Here is a 21,021-nt window from a genome sequence, read left to right as displayed (position 1 = left end):
ACTGTAATAACATCAGTCTGAAATTCACTTGATGACTTTACGCTGTTCTCAGACATCAGCTAATCCTGATTCTTACTCAGAAAGATTTGCTATGATCAAACCATAAATCACACCAATGGAGAAAAACATTGCAAGGCATTTTATACTCGAGAAGAATCATGAGCGGGATGAGCTACTTACACCTGTTAAACTTCCCGGCACCATTCCTCAATCTCTTTTGCTTTCCACATTTTCCATTCTCATTCTGACTGCTTTATAGCTAGAACATTTAGAACGTACAATAATAAACAATGTTTGGAATTTTTACAGATACAGTTACACATATCAGCCTCCTTACGCCCGTTCTCTGCCTTGTTACAGGTCTAATAGTCAATAATATGTATTATATATAAACTGCACTTTATACTTTCAACCTGTGATTGAAGTCTATGGGATTTACAAGCAGAATTAAGTATAGTAGAGTTGAATAAAAACATGGCACCCTGAAAACTCACAAGGAGTCATCAGCAAGAAGTGTGTATTCTGCCACCCGTTCTTTATTTTGGTCAGACGGAGTTTTACTGAGTTTTTAACCGTGATGTTGGGTAAAGCACAGTTCCATCTAAATATACTGTATCTGGCTTTTACTTAATGACGTTTTTCATATACTAAATATTATTATAAGTATATATATATATATATATATATATATATATATATATATATATATATATATATATATATATATATATATATATATACAGTGAGGAAAATAAGTATTTGAACACCCTGCTATTTTGCAAGTTCTCCCACTTAGAAATCATGGAGGGGTCTGAAATTGTCATCGTAGGTGCATGTCCACTGTGAGAGACATAATCTAAAAAAAAATCTAGAAATCACAATGTATGATTTTTAAACTATTTATTTGTTTGATACAGCTGCAAATAAGTATTTGAACACCTGAGAAAGTCAATGTTAATATTTGGTACAATAGCCTTTGTTTGCAATTACAGAGGTCAAACATTTCCTGTAGCTTTTCACCAGGTTTGCACACACTGCAGGAGGGATTTTGGCCCACTCCTCCACACAGATCTTCTCTAGATCAGTCAGGTTTCTGGCCTGTCGCTGAGAAACACGGAGTTTGAGCTCCCTCCAAAGATTCTCTATTGGGTTTAGGTCTGGAGACTGGCTAGGCCACGCCAGAACCTTGATATGCTTCCTACAGAGCCACTCCTTGGTTATCCGGGCTGTGTGATTCGGGTCATTGTCATGTTGGAAGACCCAGCCTCGACCCATCTTCAATGCTCTAACTGAGGGAAGGAGGTTGTTCCCCAAAATCTCGCAATACATGGCCCCAGTCATCCTCTCCTTAATACAGTGCAGTCGCCCTGTCCAATGTGCAGAAAAACACCACCAAAGCATTATGCTACCACCCCCATGCTTCACAGTAGGAATGGTGTTCTTGGGTGGTACTCATCATTCTTTTTCCTCCAAACACGTTAAGTGGAATTATGACCCAAAAGTTCTATTTTGGTCTCATCTGACCACATGACTTTCTCCCATGACTCCTCTGGATCATCCAAATGGTCATTGGCAAACTTAAGAAGTGCCTGGACATGTGCTGGTTTAAGCAGGGGAACCTTCCTTGCCATGCATGATTTCAAACCATGACGTCTTAGTGTATTACCAACAGTAACCTTGGAAACGGTGGTCCCAGCTCTTTTCAGGTCATTGACCAGCTCCTCCCGTGTAGTTCTGGGCTGATTTCTCACCTTCCTTAGGATCATTGAGACCCCACGAGGTGAGATCTTGCATGGAGCCCCAGTCCGAGGGAGATTGACAGTCATGTTTAACTTCTTCCATTTTCTAATGATTGCTCCAACAGTGGACTTTTTTTCACCAAGCTGCTTGGCAATTTCCCTCAAATTTTGTCTCTAGTGTCTTTGGACAGCTCTTTGGTCTTGGCCATGTTAGTAGTTGGATTCTTACTGATTGTATGGGGTGGACAGGTGTCTTTATGCAGCTAACGACCTCAAACAGGTGCATCAAATTTAGGATAATAAATGTAGTGGAGGTGGACATTTTAAAGGCAGACTAACAGGTCTTTGAGGGTCAGAATTCTAGCTGATAGACAGGTGTTCAAATACTTATTTGCAGCTGTATCATACAAATAAATAGTTTAAAAATAATACATCGTGTTTTCTGGATTAATTTTTTTAGATTATGTCTCTCACAGTGGACATGCACCTACGATGACAACTTCAGACCCCTCCATGATTTCTAAACGGGAGAACTTGCAAAATAGCAGGGTGTTCAAATACTTATTTTCCTCACTGTATATATATATATATATATATATATATATATATATATATATATATATATATATATATATATATATATATATATATATATATATATATATTTTTTTTTTTTAATTATTGGTTAGTTTAATACTCGTGATAATGACGATGCACTTACCAGAAACATCTATAATCTCTAATGTTTTTATCTGCAAACAATGGCATCGAATAATCTTGCTTTTCCATCATTTTTCATCAGTTACATCAATGTTGAGTTGTACTGTTCAGCGATAGGCAGTTAAATGCAAACTGCAGTTATAAGCCATTGTAGCAGACTTCTGATGGTATTTATAGTCCAAATCCATCAAAGTTCTTGATTTGCTCATTAACTTCATGGAACCTGCATAGAATGATCTCCAATTGAGAGAACGCCATCCAGAGGTAGGGTGTCGAGATGAATTAGGCAAAAGTGAAGTGTAGAAAGTGACAGGAGCTCTGGTACCCTGGAGAGAGAGAGAGAGAGAGAGAGAGAGAGAGAGAGAGAGAGAGAAGGAGAGCAGAGAGGCAACAGGGAGAGGGAAATTAAGATTATTAAGTGGAATTATTGCTACATTAATTTTTAAAGACAGATACAAAAAAAACATAAAAAAAATGTTTGCCTTAAATGGCATGCTCAGATTTTTCACTGAGCTCATATAAGCTGCATGTTGAATAAATGAATCCTGCCTTTGGGAACACAGAAATAATAATACTAAAACGTAAAAAAAAAAAACACATTTACACACATTTTATCTGACACGTCATGTTCCATCACTAACCTGTAGCTGGCTTGTAGTCCAAGCACTGGAGCACCACTATTTCTACCAACACCAGGTCAGTCCTGTTGCTAAGGCAACCAGAGCCCATTAAAATGGCATGTGCACACAACGGGACTACAGGGAATAGAGCTTCTGAAGCTTTTCACTCTTTATTCATTAACTCTTAGTTTTGTAGATTCTACTAAAGGAAAATAGAATGGAATAAAGAATATATGCTCCATGTATTCCATCCTCCAGATGTAAAAAATCTTGTCTGTGTCTGAGAAAACCATTATGGAAAGGAGTTAAAGAAAAAAAAAAGAAGGTCTATGAGGCACCGGCACATCAGAAGCAGTAAAGGATGCTGAAAGATTTGACAGAATGCTTGTTAACACTGTTATTCAAACAAATATTGCCTTCCCTCCTGCTTGTGCTTTCTCCTTTGTATGCTTTTGCACACTTGTAAAGTAACACAATTTGAGTAAATGTACTTCATTACTGTACTTAAATAATTGTTTTTTTGTCTACTTTCTAGTATCAAAAGGTATAAACAACTTGTACTCTTTACTGAACTACATTTATGATTTAATCTATGTACTTTTTACTTATATTTTACCTACATTTTAATTGACACTGATTGTTACCAATTACATTTTGCTCCTCTGTTGAAGGTGTCATTAAAGTTCAACACTCCCCTACCTGCATCTGCTGCCTTTTTAGCACTGTTGTCTTATTTTCAGTCCAAAAACGCTCAAAAAAAATATCTGCACGAGTGAAAGGGAAAGTTTATAGGACTGTGGTAAGACCTGAGATGTTGTATGGTTAAGAGACAGTGGCATTAAATAAAAGACAGGAAGTGGAGCTGGAGGTAGCAGAGCTGAAGATGTTGAGGTTTTCATTGGGAGTGACGACGATGGACAGGATTAGAAACACGTTTAGTAGAGGGACAGCGCATGTAGGACGATTTGGAGACAAGATGGGGGAGGCGAGATTGAGATGGTTTGGACGTGCAGAGGAGGGACATGGGGTATATGGGTAGGAGAATGCTAAGGATGGAGCCACCAGGTAGGAGGAAAAGAGGAAGACCAAGGAGGAGGTTTATGGATATGGTGAGGGAAGACATGCAGGTAGTTGGTTTGAAAGAGGCAAATGTAGAGGACAGAGTAGTATGGAGTCAGATGATCCACTGTGGCGACCCCTAATGGGAGCACCCGAAAGAAGAAGGAGACTTTATATAAAATAATTTTTTGTCCATTTCATTTGTCCATTGAATACTAATGGTTCTTCTACCTTAGGACATGATACTGTCATTTTATTCATTTATTGAAGATCCCTTTTTGAAAGACTGCTTTACTACTTTATCTTTTTGTACTATTAGTTTGAGCTTTGTTTTATTCTGACATGTTGAAGAAGCTGTTGTGTTGATTTTAATGTTGTGAATGCAGTGTTTAAGTGTCCAAATTAATTTACATTTTAGGAAATAAAACCTCACAACTTGTGGGGGGAGTGGTGGCTCCAGCGGTTAAGGCGCTGGGTTGTCGATCGGAAGGTCTGGGTTTCAAGCCCCGGTATCGCCAAGCTGCAACTCTTGGGCCCTTGAGCAAGCCCCTTAACCCTCTATGCTTCGGGGGTCCCTTACGAGGGAAATATCAAGGTCCGTGACGTCGGAGTGACGTGGGGCCGCCTTCCCGTGGGCTCACCACCAGCAGGAGGGACCGTAAGGGACAGTGCTGTGAGAATTGGGCAGCAGTCGAAGGCGGGGGCCTGCTTAGACTGCTGCCCCCGCGACCCGAATTACGGATAAGCGGGAGAAAACGAATGAATGAATGAAACCTCACAACTTAACTGTTTTTGGCTTTTCACTAACAGGTGTCTTGGTGTTGAGGACTAGTGCATCTTTGAGCCTACGTTCAATATGAATCAAATACTCAAGCACTTTTCAAATCAGATACTCAAAGACTTTTACTCAAGTCGTATGGCATTTGAGGAATTTTAACTAGGTTTTGCAGTGAGGTATCAATACTTTTACTCGAGTATGATTTTAGGTACTATTTACACCTTTGCATCCTCAAATAACATTTCGATGATGACTATGAAATATCATTAAAGGTGTAACAATGGAGTGTATAACAGCTTTTTTTACTTTTTACCTGGTTACATTAGATGGACAAAGGTTATTTCAAAACATCCCATTCCACATTAAGTTCCTGATTTGCTCTTATAATAAACTCAAGTCATTGTTCACTGTCTTCCTCCCTTCTTTCACAACAATTTTTCTCGAGAGTTTTTCTTTTAGCATCGTCGTGCGTTTAAAAATCACCATCCGTGAAGCTTTTCTTCCGATGCCGTGCAGCTCAGAACACAGGTGAAGTGCGTTTGTTCATGCCCGGTTGTTTTTAGCGTGACGAATGATTCGCCTTTCCTGTAGACAGTCCGAGTGAGCGGCAGGTCAAACATCAGAGGAACCTCATCCATATTTATGATGTGGTGCGACCCGATTCAGTGGGAGCACGTCTGATTTGATATAAAGAATTTCATTGGTTTACCTGGACCCGTTCGGCAATTTTATTGGTCTAATGCAGTGGTGTCCAATCTTTTCCACAAAGGGCCGGTGTGGGTGCAGGTTTTTATTTCAACCAATCAAGGGAACACCTGATAGTTGTTGTGAATGTTCGGTTTAGACAGGTAGAATTTGGTGTTGCTCTTGCATGGTTGGAATGAAAACCTGCACCCACACCGGCCCTTAGTGGAAAAGATTGGACACTCCTGGTCTAATGTTATGTGGCTCAGTTTTTTGGCTTGAAGCTTGTGAAACTGGAAAAAAAACCCCAGGAAAAATCCATAAATTAGCCGCTTCATTGTTTAAGCCGTGGGGTTCAGAGAGGGGGAAAAAAGTAGCGGCATATAGTCCGGAAAATACGGTAGTTTCTTATTGCTGCTTTATCTGTGTTATATGTTAAAAGTGCTATGCAAATAAAAATAAATTGAATTGAATTAAATTAAACCATATCTTCATGGAGCTGACTTTCTGCACAGGGACATGCTCTAACAGGTTCTGGATCTTTTAAGTTCAAGTGAAAGGAAAAGTTTATGATAGCACATCCAAAGACATCCTGTGCAATTGTGTGCCTCCAACTTTGTCGTAACAGTTTGGGAAAGAACCACATATGGCTGGAAAAGTCAGACGTCCAAATACTTTTGTCCATATATTATAGGTGTCACAAAGCTGTTATTCAGCTTGAAAAAGTGAGTAACATAGATATATATTAAAACTTGATACTTTCTAATAGAAAACTTGAAATAGGAAATGTGTTTGCAAAGAGAAGAGGTAGTGAAGGTGATTTAAATTATTAAATATTTCTGGGGTCAACTGTGCAAAGTAATAAAGAGTGTGTTAGAGAAGTATAGAAAAGAGTGGAGGCAGAGTGAAGTGGATGGAGAAGAGTTTCAGGAGTGATTTGGAGTGAAAAGAGCGAAGGGGAAAGTTTTTCAGACAGTGGTAAGACCTGCTATGTTATAAGTTTTCGAGACAGTGGCATTGACTTAGACAGGAGGCCGAGCTGGAGGTGGCGGAGTTGAAGATGACGAGGGCATAATGAGGAAGGACAGGATTAGAAGCGAGTTTATTAGAGGTACCATTCAGGTGGGACATTTTGGAGACATGGTGAGAGAAACGCAATTGGGATGGTCTGATTATGTGCAGAAAAGAGACATGGGGTATATCGGTAAAAGAATTCTGAGGATGGAGCTGCCAGGCCAAGGAGGAGGTTTATGGATGTGGTGAGGGAAGAGACGGATGATCCACTATGACAACCTCTAATGGAAGCACCCGAAAGAAGAAGACTTTTGGTTAGGAAATAGCAGATTCTAATAAACTTAACTGACTGATTATTGATAGGTTGATACACCTTTGTGCAGGAAAGGACAAAGCCGGCTGTACTTCCTCAGAAGGCTGGCGTTCTTCAACATCTGCAAAAAGCTGCTGCAGATGTTCTATCAGAATGTTGTGGCGAGTGTTCTCTTTTATGCTGCTGGGGATGCAGCATCAAGAAGAAGGACACCTCATGTCTTGACAATTTGGTGAAGAAGGCTGGCTCGGTTGTGGGCTCAGAGCTGGACAGCCTGACATCAGTGGCAGAGAGACGGGCGCTGAGCGCTCCTGAAAGGCTGCTGTCACTGCCTTGCTCCAGTGACATACTGAGAAAGTTGTTCCTTTCCCATGCAGTGCGGCTCTTTAATTATAATACTCCTCCAAGGGGGGAGTGGGCGGTGGGTTGCTGCCTTGTTGACTTTCCTCATTGAACATACTTAGCCGCTCTGCACTTCACACTGTATACTATGCACATTAACACATTAAGTCGACAGGACTTTGCACAGACACCTGCAGACTCAACAAACACTCAGTATTATTATTTTTTCTTTCTTGAACGCACCTATAAATCTTTTGTATTTTGAAGTATTATTGCATGCCTTATTGAACCCAGCCATTATGGATGCACAAGCCAGTGCACTCTTAGTGCCGGTCCCAAGCCCGGGTAAATGGGGAGGGTTGCGTTAGGAAAGGCATCCAGCGTAAAACAGCCAAATCAAATATGCGGATCACAAATGAGAATTTCATACCGGATCGGTCGAGGCCCAGGTTAACAACGACCGCCACAGGTATCGTTAGCCGACAGGGTACCGGTGGAAATTGGGCTACTGTTGGCTAAAAGAGGAGAAGGAGAGGAGGAAGACATCTACAGAGACGGCAGGGAAAGGAGAAGTGTAGAAGAGTGGAGGTTTGGGTTGGTACTTTAAATGTTGGTACTATGGCGGGTAAAGGGAGAGAGATAGCTGATATGATGGAGAGGAGAAATGTAGATATGCTGTGTGTTCAGGAGACTAAGTGGAAAGGGAGTAAGGCCAGGAACATTGGAGGTGGATTAAAACAGTTTTATCATGGTGTGGATGGAAAGAGAAATGGTGTAGGGGTGATTCTGAAGGAAGAGTACAGTAAGAGTGTAGTGGAGGTGAAGAGAGTTTCTGATAGGGTGATGATCGTGAAGGTGGAAGTTGAAGGGATGATGATAAATGTCATCAGTGCCTATGCTCCACAAGTTGGCTGTGAGATGGAGGAGAAGGAAAGATTCTGGAGTGAATTAGATGAAGTGGTAGATGGTGTACCTAGGAAAGAACGGTTGGTGATTGGGGCAGACTTTAATGGGCATGTAGGTGAAGGGAACAGAGGTGATGAGGAGGTGATGGGTAGGTATGGTTTTAAGGAGAGGAATGTGGAAGGGCAGATGTTGGTAGATTTTGCTAAAAGGATGGAAATGGCAGTGGTGAACACTTATTTTAAGAAGAAGGAGGATCATAGGGTGACGTATAAGAGTGGAGGAAGGTGCACACAGGTGGACTATGTGCTATGCAGGAGATGCAACCTGAAGGAGATTGGAGACTGTAAGGTGTTGGCAGGGGACAGTGTAGCTAGACAGCATCGGATGGTGGTCTGTAGGATGGTTTTGGAGGCGAAGAAGAAGAGGAGGAGAGTGAGGACTGAAAGAAGAGTAAGATGGTGGAAACTGAAGGAGGAAGAGTGTAGTGTGAGGTTCAGGTAAGAGGTCAGACAGAGGCTTGGTGGTGTTAAAGAGGTGCTGGATGATTGGGCAACTACTGCAGGAGTGATGAGGGAGGCAGCTAGAAAAGTACTTGGTGTGACATCTGGAAATAGAAAGCAAGACAAGGAGACGTGGTGGTGGAATGAAAAAGTGCAGGAGAGCATAAGGAGAAAGAGGTTGGCAAAACAGAAGTGGGATAGACAGAGTGATGAGAAAAGTAGGCAGGAGTACAAGGAGATGCGGCAGCAGGTAAAGAGGGATGTGGTGAAAGCCAAGGATAAGGCATATGAGGAGCTGTATGAGAAGTTGGACACTAAGGAAGGAGAAAAGGATTTATACCGATTGGCCAGGCAGAGGGACAGAGCTGGGAAGGATGTACTGCAAGTTAAAGCAATAAAGGATGGAGAGGGAAATGTGTTGACTAGTGAGGAGAGTGTGTTGAGAAGGTGGAGGGAGTATTTTGAGCAGCTGATGAATGAGGAAAATCAGAGAGAGAGAAGGTTGGATGATGTGGAGTTGGTGAAGCAGGATGTAGATAGGATTAGTAAGGAGGAGCAGCGATTAGGAGGATGAAGAATGGAAAGTCGGTTGGAGCAGATGACATACCGGTAGAAGCGTGGAGATGTTTAGGAGAGATGGCAGTGGAGTTTTTGACCAGATTGTTTAACAGGATTTTGGAAGGTGAGAAGATGCCTGAGGAATGGAGAAGAAGTGTGCTGGTACTGATCTTTAAGCATAAAGAGATGTGCAGTCTTGCAGTAACTACAGGGGAATTAAGTTGATCAGTCACACCATGAAGTTATGGGAAAGAGTAGTGGAAGCCAGGCTGAGAGAAGAGGTGACCATCTGTGAGCAACAGTATGGTTTCATGCCGAGGAAGAGCACCACAGATGCCTTATTTGCTTTGAGGATGTTGATGGAGAAGTATAGAGAAGGACAGAAGGAGTTGCATTGTGTATTTGTGGATTTAGATAAAGCGTACGACAGAGTGCCAAGAGAGGAGTTGTGGTATTGTATAAGGAAGTCAGGTGTGTCAGAGAAGTATGTGAGGGTGGTGCAGGACATGTATAAGGACAGTGTGACGGCAGTGAAGTGTGCAGTAGGTACGACAGACTGGTTCAGGTTTAAGGATGGACTGCATCAAGGATCGGCCCTGAGCCCTTTCCTGTTTGCAGTGGTGATGGACAGGTTGACGGACGAGGTCAGACAGGAGTCTCCCTGGACTATGATGTTTGCGGATGATATTGTGATTTGTGGTGAGAGTATGGAGCAGGTTGAGAAGAGCCTGGAGAGGTGGAGATATGCGCTGGAGAGAAGGGAAATGAAACTCAGTAGGAGTAAGACAGAGTACATGTGTGTGAATGAGAGGGAGGGCAGTGGAGTGATGCGGTTGCAGGGAGAAGAGCTGGAGAAGGTGGAGGAGTTCAGGTACCTGGGATCAACAGTGCAAAGTAATGGAGAGTGTGTTAGAGAAGTAAAGAAGAGAGTGCAGGCAGGGTGGAGTGGGTGGAAAAGAGTGACAGGAGTGATTTGTGATAGTAGGGTATCTGCAAGAATGAAAGGGAAAGTTGATAGGACTGTGGTGAGACCTGCGATGTTGTATGGTTTAGAGACAGTGGCATTGAGTAAAAGACAAGAGATGGAGCTGGAGGTAGCGCATGTAGGATGTTTTGGTGAGGGAGGCGAGATTGAGATGGTTTGGACACTGCAATATGAATTATATTGGTAGAAGAATGCTGAGGATGGAGCCACCAGGTAGGAGGAAAAGAGGAAGGCCAAGGAGATGGTTCATGGATGTGGTGAGGGAAGACATGCAGGTAGTTGGTGTGAACGAGCCAGATGTAGAGGACAGGGGGGTGTTGAGACCGATGATCCGCTGTGGCGACCCCTAATGGAAGCAGCCGAAAGAAGAAGAAGAAGAAGAAGAAGATTGCATGCCTTATTGCCTACGTTTGTCGATACTTGTCGAGCTGTACATTTCCTATTGGGATGAAAAAGTCTTTCTATGTATCTATCTATGTATCTATACTGTAATTGTAGCTTGATGCATACATTTTTATATTATTTGGTGAACTAAATCCATCAGATTCATAACTTTATAGCAAAAACTTCAACAGTAGCTCTCAAAACACCAATGCTCCAAATCAATCACTGAATACCTGACAAAATAAACTTTGTCTCAACCCTAAGCAAAAAAAAAGAAAAGCATTTAAATGCAAGCATCCGAATATAAATCCACTAGAGTTATGGAAACATTTTAATTAACATGAACATTCATCCACCACCAAGCAGGAGTGTTGCATTAAATAAAAAAGCCTGATATAATTATTATAAAAATCTCAACAACTATAAAAAAAACCCTTTTTTTTGTAACTACATGGCAATAGTGTATGAAAAAGTATGTATGAATGTATGTATGAGTATAAATCATCACTGCAAGACATTTTCAGTTTAAATGGTTTGTGACATCCCGAGTATATTTCTGGAGCTGATAAATGATGTTTGCTTGTGTCATTTAAGTGCATGAAGATACTCATAAAAAAGTGCTGAACATGTTCTCAGAACCAACGAGAATGCACATTATTTCACAGAAATCCTTGACATTCAGGATTCCATGAAAATGTTGAAGCCCACACAATAGTTTGCAGGATATAAATTCAAGAATGCTGCACCATTATAAACCTGTAAATATCCTAATCAGATAAGGCCACTTTAGGATTCTTGGATTTCCAATGTTTTGACATTTGCAATAAATAATTCAAACATTTGGTCACTGAGAATAAAACAATGAAACTGATTGAATATTAAGATGAATTCCATTTTAGGGAGGGATAAGGGGTTAAGGGCCTTGCACAAGCGCCCAGCAGTGGCAGCTTACCGTTACTAAAGCAAGAAACCCAATGAATACAATTCAACAGGTCTCCTTTCACTGCAGCTATAGCTGCACTGCCTGTATACATCATCTCTAGCCAAAGCGTCAACATTAACCTCAAAAAATTACGTTTTTTTGTGAATCTTTGTCCATGTTTTCCATGCATTACGATTTTACGATTTGAAATGTAGGCGAATTGTGTGTTTTGTACAAATCCTACAGAAATAAAATACAAAAGTATAAATGGTTGATAAAAAAGCTTAACTCTTTTGACCTCATTTGGTCGACCTTTCTTCACGATGTACACTTTTTCTTGAAAGGTCTGTCTTATTAATGTCTTTGTTAATGTATCTGCAACCACATTCATTTCTTTTTCTCTGTCAGTCATTGTAGTATGAGAAAAATCAGCTATTAAATCCACACGAATATATTTGAGCTTGTGCACTTAGCAGCATATATGGGTTTCGAGTCTGTTTTTGGTGTGTGCTGTTAAAATGTTCAAATATAAATAAATAAATAAATAATAATAAATAATAATAATAAAATATAAATTTTATTCAAATCAATGTATGTGTAAGTAGCAAATATTAGGTAAATTCAATATTCAATTCAATTCAATTCAATTCATTTTTATTTGTATAGCGCTTTTAACAATGAACATTGTCTCAAAGCAGCTTTACACAGATAATGCGGTGATTAAAAATGAATATGTTCTTTATGAGTAAGTTTGTCCCTGATGAGCAAGCCGGTGGCGACTGGCGACTGTGTCAAGGAAAAACTCCCCGAGATGGCATAAGGAAGAAACCTTGAGAGGAACCAGACTCAAGAGGGAACCCATCCTCATCTGGGTTACACCGAATGTCCATTTGTGGCGGGTATACAATGTTGCGGGGTGCAGTGATGATGATCAAAAGCGAAGTGTATTTCTGAGTCAGTTTAGGAGACTGTTGACATCAGTGTAGGAGACTGTTGACATCCAATCCAGGCAGGCCTGGATGAAGTGGGAAGATCCACGGGGGGGAGAGGGGCAGGAACAGTGGTCACTGGAGCCTCAGGAGCATGTTTAACTCGACCGAGAGAGAGAGAGAGAGAGAGAGAGAGAGAGAGAGAGAGAGAGAGAGAGAGAGAGAGAGAGAGAGAGAGAGAGAGAGAGAGAAGAGGGTGACAGGAAGAGAAGGATATGGATTATTAAGTGTACCTATTGTTGCATGAGAGTTAAAGTCACTGTGCAGTTTGGACTCCGGCAAGACTCGCTATAGCAGCATAACTAAAAGGGAGAACCAGAAGGCAACACAGACATGAGGGATCTCTGGGATAAGAGACGGCCCACCACACCACCATCAACAAATAGAAATGTACAACCACACAAAAAAAGTTCTACACAATTCCAAAAAGGTCGGGACACTGTAAAATTGTAATAAAACAGAATGCAATGATCAGCACATTTTATACATTCATATTATATTCTTCATTTTAAATAAATAAATAAAATATCATGTTTACATACAATAATTAAACTGAGAATATATACCACACCAGGGAAAAAAATAAGGTAATTGATTGAAATCTCAAAAAAGTTGGAGTAGTTTTTGAAGAAGTTCTGGGTAACCTTTGTTGTATTTTTTGTTTCATGTTGAGTGAAATGTTTTCAAATGGTCAAAAGTCTAGACTGCAGACAGGACAGTTCAGCACCTGGACTCTTTTACTACGAAGTCATGCTATTGTAATAGATGCAGTATGCAGTTAACATTGTTTTGCTCAAGTATGCAAGGCCTTCCCAAAAAAAAAAAAAGTTTTCTGGATGAAAGCATTTATTGCTCTAAAGCCTGTATATACCATTCAGTATTGATGGAGCCTTTCCAAATGTGCAAACTGCCAATTCCACAGGCACTAATGCACTCCCATACCATTAGAGATGCAACTTTTTGAACTGATATTGGTGTATTAAGGTGATATAAGGTGTATTTTTCCTCCATGTTCATTATTCATGCAATCACTGCAATTCTTTTTCATTCCATTTCTTTAGAGGAAATATGTGTTCTTCTGCAGTTGCTACTAGTAGCGGTTAACAGAATCCTCATGTGAAATGCCCTCAGTGGCACGTAACGAGCAAATTGGCTAAATTGTCAACATCTGTAGAGTCATCTTCTTGCAGAGAAAAAACATCTGCTTGTTTTAATTTCCCCAGCAGTGTCCTTCTGAGATCATCCACTGTATAATTAATTATTTGAGCGTATGGCAACAGATCTTCATGCATATTCTGTAGTCAGTGGCTGCTTTCGCAAGCTAGTAGGATAAAATACAACTTGGACTTCGAGATCTACAGGTTTCTCCTTTATATGCACATGTTTAGTGTTCAAGTGCCACATTAGATGTTCTGGCTCCATAATCTCATTGCTATGAATCTCGCAGCACACTATTTTATATAATTTTGGTATATGTTCTTTACAAACCTAGATGACTTAGATGCATTGCACCTGCCATGCTGTCTATATCAAGATTTGCATCAGCTGTTGCAAGGACAGCCAATGAATTCTCGTTTGCATACTCATTAGGTTTGTCTGCTGTGTCAGAGCAGGAATCATTGCCTTCAGCTTCAATCCAATACTTGATTTTTTTTGTATTACTTTCAGAATCATTGTTTCTGGACCAGAAAGCATACAAAGCGCAAAGTATTCAATTCAGCATGACATTACAGTAACGAAGCAGTAAGGAAGTAAACGTAATACGCTATTATACTTAAGTAGCTTTTTCAGGTATCTGTATTTTTCTGAAGTATTTCCAGTTGGGGAGACGTTTGCTTTACCTTCACTACATTTCAAAGCCAAACATCTTACATTTTACTTGACTACACTTTGCAAAATCAGTTGTTCCTTTTTATTTATGAGCGGATAAAAACTTAACTGGTAAAGCATGCTGCAATCCACCAATCAGGGTTAAACACGTGCTCTGTTTTAAACTTGTTTTGACTGCTGCTTGGTGATATCTGAATATACAATTCAGCATTAAGCAACAGCAAGCAGCAGCATTTAGAGAGGAATAAATGATGGAAGAATCTGCCTCGAACCTGCAACAACACCTGTGGCATTAACACTTCATGACTCTCTGCTCTCCCCTTCAGCAACTGCTCGTAACCTTGGGGTAACCATGGACAATTAACTGTCCTTCTTCCCACATGTCACTAATGTGTCTCTTCTTGTAGATTTCTTCTCTACAACATCCGAAGGATTCGACCATTTCTGTCCACACAGGCTGCCCAGGTGCTTGTTTAGTCTCTTGTGATTTCAAGACTCGACTACTGCAACTCTCTGCTGGCAGGTCTTCCCCTGATCGCTATCCGTCCACTGCAAATGATCCAAAATGCAGCTGCACGACTTGTGTTCAATCTGCCCAAGTTCCCCCACACCACCCCACTGCTGCTCTCCGTTCACTGGTTTCCAGTAGCTGCACGTATCAGATTCAAAACACTGATGCTTGCCTACAAAAGCCTAAAATCTTACCTCAGTGACCTCATCACATCTCGCACTGCACCACGCTGTCTGAAATCCTCCAGCACTGCTCAAATGGTACCACCTTCTCTCAGGGGAAGAGGTAAGTATTCTTCAAGGCTCTTCTCTGTTCTGGCACCGAGGTGATGGAATGAACTTCCCCTAGATGTCCGTACAGCAGAGTCCCTGACTATCTTCAAGTGACGACTGAAGACCTACCTCTTCCTGAAACACTTAAATTAGCACTTTCCAAGTTTGTAGAATTCAAGGGTTATATTTATATTAAGTTTGTAATCTTGCGTACCAGTGTAGATTTATTCATTACTAGAGACTCAAAGCACTTTTGTACGTCGCTCTGGATAAGGGCATCTGCTAAATGCCGCAAATGTAAATGTAAAATGTAAATGTTGAGCTATTTTATAAGTTGCTCAGTAGCTCCTAGTTTTATAATCATAATGAATGTAGAAGACTGTAGAAAGAACATTACTTATAATCTTACACTCCAGTGCTCATGTTAGTTCTCACTCTCCAGTGTTCTGTATTGTTGAAAGATTTATGATCAAACGCTTGATGTCACCCAAATGAGGATGGGTTACCCGTTTTGAGTCTGGTTCCTCTCAAGGTTTCTTCTTCATAACATCTAAGAGATTTTCCTTGCCACAGTCGCCACAGCTGCTCATCAGAGATAAATGCACACCGTTTACCTTGACTGTTGATTTTTGTAAAGCTGCTTTGAGACAATGTCTGTGAAAAGCGCTATAGAAATAAACTTGACATGACTTGGATGTTCTCCAGTGATGAGAAGGCTTGTCCTTGGTTTAAACAGTTCTAAACCTTCACTGATGCTGAAGTCCCGAGTTTCCAATCCTGACTGCGATACTGCTAGGGACAAAAGGCTCAGTGGTTGGGTGTTGTTTGATAAGAAAAGATGAGATCCTCACTGGTGCGAGTAAAGAAACTACAGAATATGCAATTACTGATTCTGGCTGCCTAAAAGACAAATCCATAGAGTGGGTGTTAATCTGAAGGTCTTTATTCAGTGAATTGAATGTATTGAATGATGAGCCTATTCAACAAATAGCAAAAAGAGTATTTAATGAATAGCACTCTTATATAACTGTCCTTGCACTTAAAATTTGAGAGGGCTCTGTGAAATGAATGAATTTATCTGTAGACCTGTATTACATTTACATTTGCGGCATTTAGCAGATGCCCTTGTCCAGAGCGATGCACAAGAGTGCTTTGAGGCTCTAGCAATAAATAAATCTACACTGATACTGGTATTAGTGGTAATCAAACAGGGGTGGGTCTTTAGTACTGTATTTTCTTTTGAAATAAACTTTTAATGCACTTCGTCACAATTAGTGTCCATGATGACTGGATATTATTGCAGGCCAATATATTCTCCTTTGGGAGGTTTACAATGAAAAGAAAGTGGGGGAGTTGGAGCACAGGTTTGTTGATGGTGGTGTGGTGGGTCGTCTCTTATCACAGAGATCACTCATGTCGGTGTTACCTTCTGGTTCTCCCTTTTAGTTATGCCGCCATAGCAAGTCCTCCTGTCACCCCTCCTCTCTCTCTCTAAGAGAGTAAGAATGGGAGCTTTGAGGATGGATTGGACTGTAGTTAATGTCAACAGACTGCTACATTGACTCAGGACTACAGTTCGCTTCTGATCACCATCACTGCACCCCGCAACATCGTATATCTGTAATAAATGGACACTCGGTGCAACCCAGATGAGGATGGGTTCCCTCTTGAGTCTGGTTCCTCTCAAGGTTTCTTCCTTATGCCATCTCGTGGAGTTTTTCCTTGGCACAGTCATCAGGGACAAACTCACTTATAAAGAACATATTCACTTTTAATCACCACATTATCTGTGTAAAGCTGCTTTGAGACAATGTTCATTGTTAAAAGTGCTATACAAATAAAAATAAATTTAATTTAATTAAGTGGGTGAAATGTTGCATTTCAGATTGGAAGGTTATGAGGCCAAACTGCCATTTCTTGGCCCATGAGCAAGGCTCTTAACCCTTAACTGCTTAATTGTATTATTGAAAGTCACTCTGGCTATGAGTGTGTACCAGGAATTTGCATCTTTATAACTGAGGCCAATAAGATTTGCATCTCGATGCATAGCCAACGATACGACACGATAAAAATACACATAAAGCAGCTACCGATGCAATATGATTCACCCCTTTTACAATGCAGTGCAATCCCATATTGATTCGATTCAGTAGAAATGGTACAGTTAGCTATTTTTCTTTGGTTCAGACAGACAGCAAATCATCAATTTACCCAAGTGTCTTCTAACTTTTAACACATGGCCCTTTTACAACCAGGATTTACAACCTCTGCCATGTTAATCTTTATTTGTATGTGACTCTCAGGACACGCCTCGGTCTCTGTAGTGTTTCGATATGTAATTTTCATGTAGCAGCAGTGACAGAATGCGCTTGAAAAACAGTTTAAGCGAGGGGAAATCAAATCTATATATAAAATACCGCTCAAATATTTTTGGTCACATTCTGAATAATACAACTATAACACACCTATTAATAATTATATACAAAAAAATTATTTTTAGTGTTGCAAATATGTTAAAAATCAATGCTTCATGATACAAATTGCAATTTCTATCCGATGCACACTTTTTTCATTTGGATGCAGATGCACCAATGCGAATCAGTGAATCTTAATATCTCTAGTGTCCACCAACTGCCATTAGTGCACTGTAAATGTAAGCAGGTGGGAAGTGAAGTCAGAGATTTAACTTGTGGGTCTTACCCACATCTGTCAATGCGATTGCTCAATATTTTGTGCGGTATAACAATTGTATAAGACTTCAAATGGAGCACACAACAACAGCAATAAAAACCAAAAAATTTGAATGACAAAATCTAAAACTTTTTAAGTGTCAGGGTGCATGTGTGTGTGTGTGTGTGTGGGGGGGGGGGGGGTGTCCTCCCACATGTCAGCATTAATTCCTCTTTATTCTGGATAACCTTTAGAATTCAGACTCCCACACCACTCACCAGCTTGGCATAATAGACATGATTTATTTGATATGTGAACACAATAGCCTAACTTGGTGTCACTATGTGCAAATGGACATTCTCTGCTCAAAATGCGTTGCACACGTATTAGGAAATGTCACTGGTAATGGGCTTATTCAATTTTTAAAGAACTCTGTCTGCTGTGACATTTTGAGGGATGGAAATTCGCATTGGATAGCCTATGGGCCACTTCGGGGATCTAAATGCTCCATGTTGCTCTATGATGTCTTAACTACCATGCGGATGATGTGAAGTAAAAGCTGCAATTTTTTATCAAAGAAAGAGACTGTCATGATCATGACGAGCATCATATACAGTATATATTAAAGAGTATAACCTGAAATTGCTGTCTAGGCTATTATGCTAGCTAGCGGAATCGGTGTTAGTCTAACCTGACATTTGCCAAGACAACTGGCTAATTGTGTTTAATTATAGCCATCTAATGTTAGCAATTTAGCAAATTGTAGCTCAACATGCTTTTATGCAGTGTTCTTGAAGACACCTCGATTTATGTGAGTCTTTGCTTACTGCCAGCATACTGAAACATTTTATTAGAGCCAGGGGTGAACATCATTATATTACACAGTGCATGCAGGTGACATACATATTCAGACACACAAATTTATTGCTAACCATGTTTTATGAGACCATAATTACGAATTACATTGTATTTTTAGTGCGATTCTAAATAAAAAAAAAATTTCTATATTGATGAACTTGCCAGTTTGCTGTAAAAGATCAGATGCTAGATATAATCATTAGTCAGATAAGATTAGTATAAGAAGCTATGCACTTTAAAAGTGTATGTAAAAGGCTGTGCATTTCACACTTGGACTTCATTGGAGTCTAGCCTGAAGCAATCCACTTTTTAATACCATCCAATGCCTTTTAATACCATCCAATGCCACATCCATAGAAACCATCACAGACTGGTATCTCATGTAGTGAGAATAAATGGCATTACTAAAGCAAGAACCCCAATGAATACAATTCAACAAGTCTCATTTTACTGCAGCCACAGTTGCACCACCTGCATATATGTTCACTAGCAAAAGCATCAATATTACCCTCATAAAATGACCCCGGGTTTTCCTGAAGTTTTTCTTCTTTTTTTTGTGCATTACGGTTTTCCTGTAAATTGTAAATTGTGTGTTTTTGTGGAAATTCTACAGAAAAAAAAAAAAAAAATTATAAAAGGTTCTTGAAAAAGCTTAGCAAGAAGTGTTTTGCTCGACCTTCCCTCACAATGCCCAGCTTTTCTTTTTTAAGTCCATCTAGAAAATGTCATTGTAAATGTATTTGCGACTATCCTTGCCTTAGGTATATTATAGTGTTCGATAGGAGATCGAAAGGGCTAGGATTGAACGTTGAAAGAGGAGGGTAAAGCTGAAGCAGCTCTGGCAGCAGCAAAGGTGTTGGAATCTGCCACAATCTGTTTGGATGACTGTACTGAAAGGGGTAGTTTCGAGGCTCACTTTTCTGAGAATCAGAGTGTGAAGAAAGATGAAGATTAAGCAAGTGCAGAGCATAAAGAAATTCCTGGAATCAGCCAGTAAACTCCTAATGCTCTAAATGCAACCAGCAGACATGACCAAACGAGGTATCATCGAACGATGCAAACCCAATTTTCTTCTAATGTGAGAAACCCCCTGTTCGACAAATACGCCAGCACCTCGATTCAATGAGGTTTCTGATCTTGCACGCCGTGATCATCTCTCTAGCAGCTTCAAAGTATTTGACAACAAGCCAGAGTGTTCATACCATGGTCTGAATTTTAAAGACAATAAAGAGCTTGATTTTACTCAAAGGCGAGTCCCTCTGACATGCTTTGAGAATAAGAGAAACCCATGTATGGGATCCTGAAGCAGGCCTCAGGCAATTATGGCAACGTCTAGACCAGAAAAACAGCTCCCTAGAAGTCATTGAAGCATCTTTAATTGAGTGTTTAGAGCAGGGGTCACCAACATGGTGGCCTTTTCTAAGAATATCTCACCATAGCGTCACTTACCAGTGAGCTGCATCTTAATTTTTTTGTTGCTATTCTTTTTTAAATCTGTCACAGAAAGACCAAGAGTCGGAAACCGGAGTATGGTTATACATCTTGTCTTTATTTAGTCTGAACATATACAAGGCAGAGGCTTGAGGAGAAGTACAAACCGGAGAGCGGGTAAAATCCTTAATGCGGGTAGGATCCTTAACGAGGGTATGATCCATAACGCAGGTAGTCCAGGGATGATCGCCAATGTGAACCGTTAAATACAAACCTACCTTGAGCGCTTCCTCTGAAACGAAGCCAGGAGCATGGAAGTATGGGGATACTAGTGGTAGATATCTCATGGCAACGAGTAGATCCAACCATAAGTGAGGTGGAATCGGGATCTTATAAAGGGGAAAGGTAATGGGGAACAGGTGTAGGTGATTAGAGCAGGGAGAGGATGAGTGAAAGTTATGATCTTATCAATCTTATGATTTTGGGAATCATATCTTCAAACTGAATAATAAAGACAATATGCTTGCACTGGAGAGGATGAGGCTTTTCTGGACATTATGGACAGTAAATTCAATAAAAAAATTAAGCAAACAGTTGTGTGGCCCCTCTCCCTCTTTTGCTGTCCTAGAGAGCGCTTGTTTAATAATAGAGAACAAGATGTCAGTCGTGTCTTATCACTTCGCTGTGATATATACCAGATATATAATAATATATAAAAATAACAGATAGACATGAAAGGCCGTTACATGGAATTAATAAAGACAATGTTTAAAGAAGGACATGCCCCTCCCCTATGGTAGCTGTGTATGGGCTTTCTTTGTTAAGCGTTATTTCTATGTGGACGACGACTATAAATCATTCTACTCTACATTTACATGCATGGCATTTGGCAGATGCCCTTATCTAGCTGGGCTTAAAGAACTGCTTTGAAGTATT

Source organism: Silurus aristotelis (assembly GCF_946808225.1).
Source record: "Silurus aristotelis genome assembly, chromosome: 24".
Classification (NCBI taxonomy): Eukaryota; Metazoa; Chordata; class Actinopteri; order Siluriformes; family Siluridae; genus Silurus; species Silurus aristotelis.
This window is presented reverse-complemented; position numbering follows the sequence as displayed.